This window comes from Pinus tabuliformis, chromosome 2_1 (assembly GCF_031772625.1).
Source record: "Pinus tabuliformis cultivar Carrire ecotype Pingquan chromosome 2_1, CPIR1, whole genome shotgun sequence".
Taxonomy (NCBI): domain Eukaryota; kingdom Viridiplantae; phylum Streptophyta; class Pinopsida; order Pinales; family Pinaceae; genus Pinus; species Pinus tabuliformis.
Genome location: NC_142299.1, coordinates 215,853,669 through 215,861,108, shown reverse-complemented (window position 1 = coordinate 215,861,108; position 7,440 = coordinate 215,853,669).

Below are 7,440 nucleotides of genomic sequence, written 5' to 3'. Positions count from 1 at the left end.
CTTGATGCTTGCATGAGGTTGTTGGAACATTGATGAATCTATTGGAATTCTCTTTGAGGTACAAATGTCACTTTCATCAATAATTTTTCATTGGATGGAATCCTCTCATTTTTTATTGAAGTTCCATGATTCATATGATCAAAATATAGGTGCCACAATGGATCAGAGGTTGTTGTTGGAGATTAAAAGTGATCTTGCAACAATTTGTAGAGGTCCTGTAGCTGCCCAAAATTGAGGAAATGACTTCATTCTAGTGTTATTAATTGTGGTCTTGTAAGGTAACTATAGACTGGTACATGAATGCAGATCTTCCTATAGCAGTCACAGAAACCCTTCTATGACAACAATATCCTTTAGATAATGCTTCCAAAAACACTGATAATTCATGATCAATCTATGGACAAGGATTAAAAACCTCGATTGTGGTGAAAGTAATGAAAGAAGGGGTGAAAATGGAGATATTTCATGGACAAAGGTGAAAATGAGGGTGGAGAAGAGGTCAAGGGGTGTGGAAAATGAATGATGAGGCTATGGTGGACCTCTCTCAACATTCCCTAAAGGATACATGACCTTTTTTCCTCTTTCTCCAATCGAATCTTCCTTCTATAGCATTTCAAGACAACCCCTTCTAGCAAAATTATTTTATCCATATCTCTCAAATGGTAGACCAGATTGACCTGAATTTTTTTGAGAATTTTTCCATCATCCTTATGAACCCCACCATAAAAAAAGGCCAATGGACGCATGAATCTCGAGAAAAAATAAAAATGGTTGTAAGCGATGGAGGAAAATTTCTCAAAAAGTGTGTACTAAAATTTTCTAAAACTGCTTGAGCATGTTACCCATATGCATCTCCCCATGAAACAACTCGTCTAATGGATGCACACTTTTTGATATATAATAAAAACAATTTTCCGCTTTGTGTATTTTGGCCTCCTGTAGCAAAATAGAACCCTCTTGTAGCATTTTAGGACGACGATGAAAATGAATGGGAAAAGCTTGGAAATGATGGGTGGATGTTGGAAATAGATGAGGTTGATGGTTGACATGGAACTATTCGTTGGAGAATCTGAGAAAAAGATGAAAAAGCCCAAGTTTGACTTTCTTTGACTAGGTTTTTGATCGATTTTTTGTTTCTTTTGGTGCTAACTTGTTCTTGTTGCTTGCAAAGGTTGGAGAGCACTAGCATTCATTAGATAGAGATACATGGAGGAAATAATTTTTTTCTTTTCATTTTTTTTCATTTTTTTCTCTTTTCTTATGCCTACTAGCTACCTCAATGAGGTTTTCAATTAGTAGGTCTTCCTAGGCGCCTCAAAGGAGGTTTTCACCTAGGATCTTTTCCTTTTCTTTTTATTTTCTTTTTATTTTCCAACCAATTGACTACATCATGGAGGATTTTAATTAGTGAGCCAATCTCATGCACCTAAAAAGAGGTTTTCACCTAAGATTTTATTCTTTTCCTTTTTTCTCTTTTTCCATTTTTTCTATGCTATTCTACTTAAAAAAAAAAAATCTCTTTCAAGTATATAAATACTTCCAATGGTGCCATGTGCACATCAATATGACGGATAAACTCATTTGCAGGCTCGAACTATATGCTTTGACATGTACATGAATGTGAGAGACCAAATGCTTTACTAAGATGAGATCAGGAATTTTTGAAGAAGAGTGTGTTGTTGCATCTTAATGATTTTCTGGAACCATATTTCAATATAGTTGTGATGCCCTTGGTCCATTTTCACATTTGGATCTCTTCCCATTTCCTCTTCTTCCATGACATTCAATTTTATTTTATTTTTATGATTAGTCTTTTGAACACATTGAGGATATGATGGTCAGTATGAGGTAGGTTTCTCAATCTTTGATTATAATGTCTACTCTTCATCAAGTGTAGCCCATGATTCTTTGGTCTTCACATTTGAATCTTCAATGACATCAAGAGAATCTCTTTTTGCAATACTCTTCCTAAGATAAGATGAATACCATTTAGATTAAGAGTATATGTCTGTAAGTGTTCTACCTCAACATTGTAAGTGGGCTGAGATACATCCTTGTGTGGGTTTGGAAATGGTGGTACAGGTAGTTGAGTGGGAGTGGATATTTGATATGGATGCGGTTGAGGTTGCGGTTCTGGTGGAGGTGGATGGTAGGGATAACATGGAGTTGGGTGTGGAGGATATTGAGGAAAATATTGAGGATATTGTGGATTGATCCAATAAGGTCCTTGCCAACCTTGTTTCCAAGATTTATTTTGGGGTTGAGATGGCCAAGGTTTCCAAGGAAAGGGTGTGTTCCAATCACTTTGAGATGGATGTGCATAAACTTGAAATTTTGAATTAGGTTCTTGCATCATACTAGGTTGACTAAGCTGCCATGGTCCTCTTGGAGCTACATAGCATAGATTCTTTGGTGATTGACTTGCTCCATTGTCCACTTGGTAAACTTCCTTCAACCTTGGTAATGATGGGAAATATTTAATAGCATGTGATTCTGCATGGACAACACAAATGTCATCAGCTTCTTTTTCCTCATCTTGCATTCTTAACATTTCTACTCATTCGTTTAGATTGCTAATAATTTATGTTTTAAAGTCATCAAATAAATTTCCAAGTTTAGCTTGACTTACCGATCTTGATGTTGATTTACTTATTTTTTCCCTTCCTCTTGATATGCTTTTGCATGTTTCACAAATTTCTTCAAATGATAATTGGTATACATCACCTCTACTCGTGAGATCAAGGAGATCAAGCCACTGATCCCTAATTGTTCTAAGTAAGAGGGTTCTTAGTGTGTCAGATCCTAAATGATGTAAATTTTCCCTCTTAACATTATACATGAACGTCTCTATTGTAAGGACTCTGGACACCACATATCTCCACAATGGTATGATATTGTCCATTTTGGGCCTAAGCCCTCATGGATTTGTTTTTGGGCTTTACCCCAAAAGGCCTCATACCAATGGAAATATTTGTCCATCCTTATATACCCATGATTCTTCCCACTTCTAGTCAATGTGGGACTTTGTTCGTATACCCAACAATCCTCCCCTCGAACAAAGGACCATCGAGCCTCCCCTCAAACGATTATCCATCCGCAGGATTCTCCCCTCTCTACCAACCAGGATTCTCCGCTCCAATGCGTTGGAAGCACACGCCTTACATGGTAGCACCACCTGTCTCGAGAGCTTGCTCTATCCCAGGTCAACTCCTCTTCATTGTGTTGGGACCAGGACACGTCCATGAAGAATCCGGAGCACACCGCCTGTTTAACCGAGCTCATCCACGGGCTTATCGGGGCTCACCATCTTTGTTCGGCATTCCGAGGATTCATCCACTTGGGTAACTTCGAATTTGGCTCTGATACCACTTGTAAGGACTCTGGACACCACATATCTCCACAATGGTATGATATTGTCCATTTTGGGCCTAAGCCCTCATGGATTTGTTTTTGGGCTTTACCCCAAAAGGCCTCATACCAATGGAAATATTTGTCCATCTTTATATACCCATGATTCTTCCCACTTCTAGTCAATGTGAGACTTTGTTCGTATACCCAACATCTATTAGATCTTGAAGGTTCTCATCTTCTTTTTGAGTCATTCTAAAGATTTATTCTTTAATATCATGATCTTTATAATTCTATATAAATATATTTTCCATATCTTTCCATGATCTTATTGAATTAGTCCCTAAACTCATGAATCATTTAAGAGCTCTATCCTTCAATGTTGTCAGAAACAATCTCAAATTTTTAGTTTTTAATAAGTAACGATAAGATCTACAAATTTTTCCAAATCATTTGACCTCATACCATGGAAGTTGGGAAGGAAATATAAAGGGATTCTCTTCATATGGACACTAATATCAGTATCTTGAATGGGAAATACAAGAGGATCTTCCTCATTTTCATCATCTCCATCCATTTCTTCTACCTTCTCTTCCACCTCTTATTCTTCTACCTGAAAAAGTGGATGGTGGGGTGGCTCCTACTGCACCACGTGATCAAATGGGGGGAGTTGGTGTTGTAGAAGTATTTTTGTTTTTTTTAAATGAATTAGAATGTTAATACAATGCAATTTTCTGTTCTTGAAATGAAAGATGCCTAATGCAAATTTTTTCTGCAGAAATGGATCAATTAGAGAAGAAAAGAATGCATACTTTGACACCTTCCCAACAATGACGCCAAAAAGTGATGAGCCCCAGTATTGCAACAAAAAAGTTGCAACTCCCAAGACTACCAACTTAAATTATCAACTCGGGGTCCATAAAACTTAAGAGGTGTCGACACTATATGTGCAGTGTTGTCCTTTAGTATAACCTAAGGTCAATTGGTTAAGCCAAAGCATCTATAATGTTTTATTGGTTTTGATTTAATTGGAGGACCAATGTATGAAACAAATTATAACAATGATGTTCAACCTTTTGGATAATACTAACCAATAAACAAAGGGCTGCTATTTAATTCCCCACAGTGATTTAAGTTTTTGCTGATGTTAAGTAGAAATAGTAAGAGGATATGATTACTTAAGTTTTCAGATAGAAAATTAAATAAGCTTAAGTAGGAAAAACTTCAACCAATGTTTGAAAATCTAAACAAAATATACTTAAGATTATAAAGATACTGACAATTGAATGATTTAGAGGGAGATACTTAAACAAATAGTTCAGTAACCCATTATCTTTAATGATTATAACTTCAGAAGCAATTTAAGAATAAGTAAAACACAGTTACACTTACCTAGTTACCTTTATAAAACTCAAACATATGTAGAATACAAAATGAAAGATACACTGGAAAATCTTACAAGAGAAACGAAACTGTATATACGAAAATTCAAAAGCCTCTGCTTTATCATTAGTGATCCATAAAAGTTGTGTACATTGAATGCTTACAAAGTGCTTATGCAAGGGTGAAACCCTTAATAACTCGTAGAAGAGAGTTATTTATACTAGTTTAGATACTAAACAAAATATCTGAAACTGATTACAAAAATAGCTTGAAGAAAAATAGGAAAAGAAAATTGGTGGATGATGTGTCCCTATTAGGTAGGGAGTTGTTGATGACTGGCCCTCCAAAAGTTTTTGTGTTGTCTTCTTGTTATGATCAAAAGGTTAAACAATTGTTTCACATAATTGATCCCACCTCTCTTCACTTGGTATTTCCAGATTTACCATCCTTCTAAATATCTCATCAACTTTGGTATATCTTTCAAAATTAGGTTTAGTGAGAAAAAGGTGTCCAACTTCATGTTTGATTGTGAGGTCAGAGTTCAAGGCTTCCAAAAACTCTTTCCCTGTAATATGTCTTTTTATCCTTGAAAATTGGTTGTTATCTGCTACAATAGTATATAACTTTTCACAGTAATCCTCCAATTTGACTAATTGATCATTTGATGACACTAACCCTGGTAAACCTTTCTTGCTTAACACATTGAATTTGGAATCAAATCTTCGGACAACAATGTTCAAAGTTTCACATTTTATCTCCAGTTGTGTTAGTAAATTCTTCTTTTGTAGGAATTTCTTAATTTCCAAAATAGTAGTTGTCCTATCTGAAACATTGATTTCCTGTAACTCTTGCTTAGTCTTGGAGTTTAATACTTTTATCATTCCTACTGCTTCCTTAGGCTTTGTTTTCATCACTTCCCTCTGCTTATCAATTTATGTCCTACATTTGGCAATTAACTCTTGTTGCTCAAAAATTATTTGTATGGATGGCCATACTTCTGTTATGGAGTGGCTGATATCTAACCAGACGTCCTCTTTGTCTTGGGCCAAAGTTTCTGCCATTAGAGACTTACTCTCTAATTGTTTAACCCTAAGTTCTTTTCTGTGTGACTTTTGCATTTCCTCTACATACAATGTATCATTTTTGACCTTCTGTGACTCCAGAGTTTGGAACTTTTGGAGTAACTTTACATTTTGTTGCTCTTGTGCTTGCAATTCTTGTGATAGTTTTGTTGTTTCAATTGTTGTTGATGTTGAGGCAATACCAGTGGAAGATGAGCTTGGCTCTGTACTTGTTATGGGAACTATTGTTACTGGAATTACAGCAAGTTGTGCTGCCTCTTTTTCCTTAAGCAGTTTTCTATTTGTTCTTCCATGCTTTTAATTTGTATGTTTTGCTCTATGATGAGCTTCAACAACTCCTCTCTGTGTTGTTCATTCTCTGCCATTTCCCTGGTTTGTGGATCCTCAGTTGAAGGCAATTTCAATTGTTTCTTCAAGGCTGCTATCTCTATATTCTTTTTCTTAAGTATTTCTTCAACTGCTTTACAATCTTTGGGATCATATCCAATTTTAACAATGAGGTCTTCTAAAGATTTTAGCATGATATCTTTAGCTAAATATGAAAATTTCTCAATCTGAAGTTGTGACTGCACATTTGACAAGGCAATTCTAAGCTTAGAGAGAGACATGGAATTTGTAGTCATTATTGAGAATAACATCTCACCTGATTACCTGTGCAGATCCATTTGGTCAATAGGATGTATTTGGTTTACATCAAATGAAAATATATTCTTCTTGTGGTATGTTGTAGACTTGGGAAATGGAATCTGAGCCTGCAATAAATCCATTTTCATTCTTCCTCTTTCACTGTCAAAGGCAGAGAGAAGCTTGTGCTGAGAGGTGGATGTTTGTTTCCAAAACTGACTGTACATTTTTTACTTAAGAGTTTCATTCTTTTGCTTAATTTCTAGAAATTTGGAGAAGATATTACTATCTTCTACAGAGTTGGTCTCAGTGGAATGAATAATCTCCATAGGTTCTACTGAAAAAGGAGTTGAAGAAGAAGGAGTTTTTGGATCAGTGGTCCTTGCTGATGAGATATACTCTTGATCCCCAAGATCAACTAATTCTGGTTGCCTGCTCCCTGATGACATTGATAATATAGTGTTCAATTTCTTATGTAGTATAGAATACTCTTTAGCTGATTCTGTAGTTGATAGATTTTCTCTCTAGTTCTTTATGCTGAGTATTCTGGGTGGCAGGAGTGTTCTTTTGTGGAGTAGTTATAACATGCTCATCTACTTCCAGGAGTGTCCCTTCAGACCACTTCTCCTGGTTCATAAACTTTTCTAATTCTGGCCTAGGAATGTGATTGTAAGGTGTTGCCTTCAATTAAACTCTTAATGCAGAGACAATCCCAAAAGGATCATTGGACCAAGTGAAACTCAGTTGAAGGTTCATTCAGTCTAGTTAAATTAGTTCCAAACTGTTTGAGGAAAAATTGTGAGTTCAGTCAGTTAATGCATGCATGCATCCAACTAGTGTACTCGAGATAACTGAAGATTCTCTCATCATTAACTCATGCATGTTTGTTCGCAGAAAGACCCAGTTGAGCCAAATGTCAAGGAGAGGTTACTATCAGTTGCATGAGTTTTCCTATAAAGGAACTCATCCATGCAGAAGGAACAATGTTCCTTAAGGATTGTGC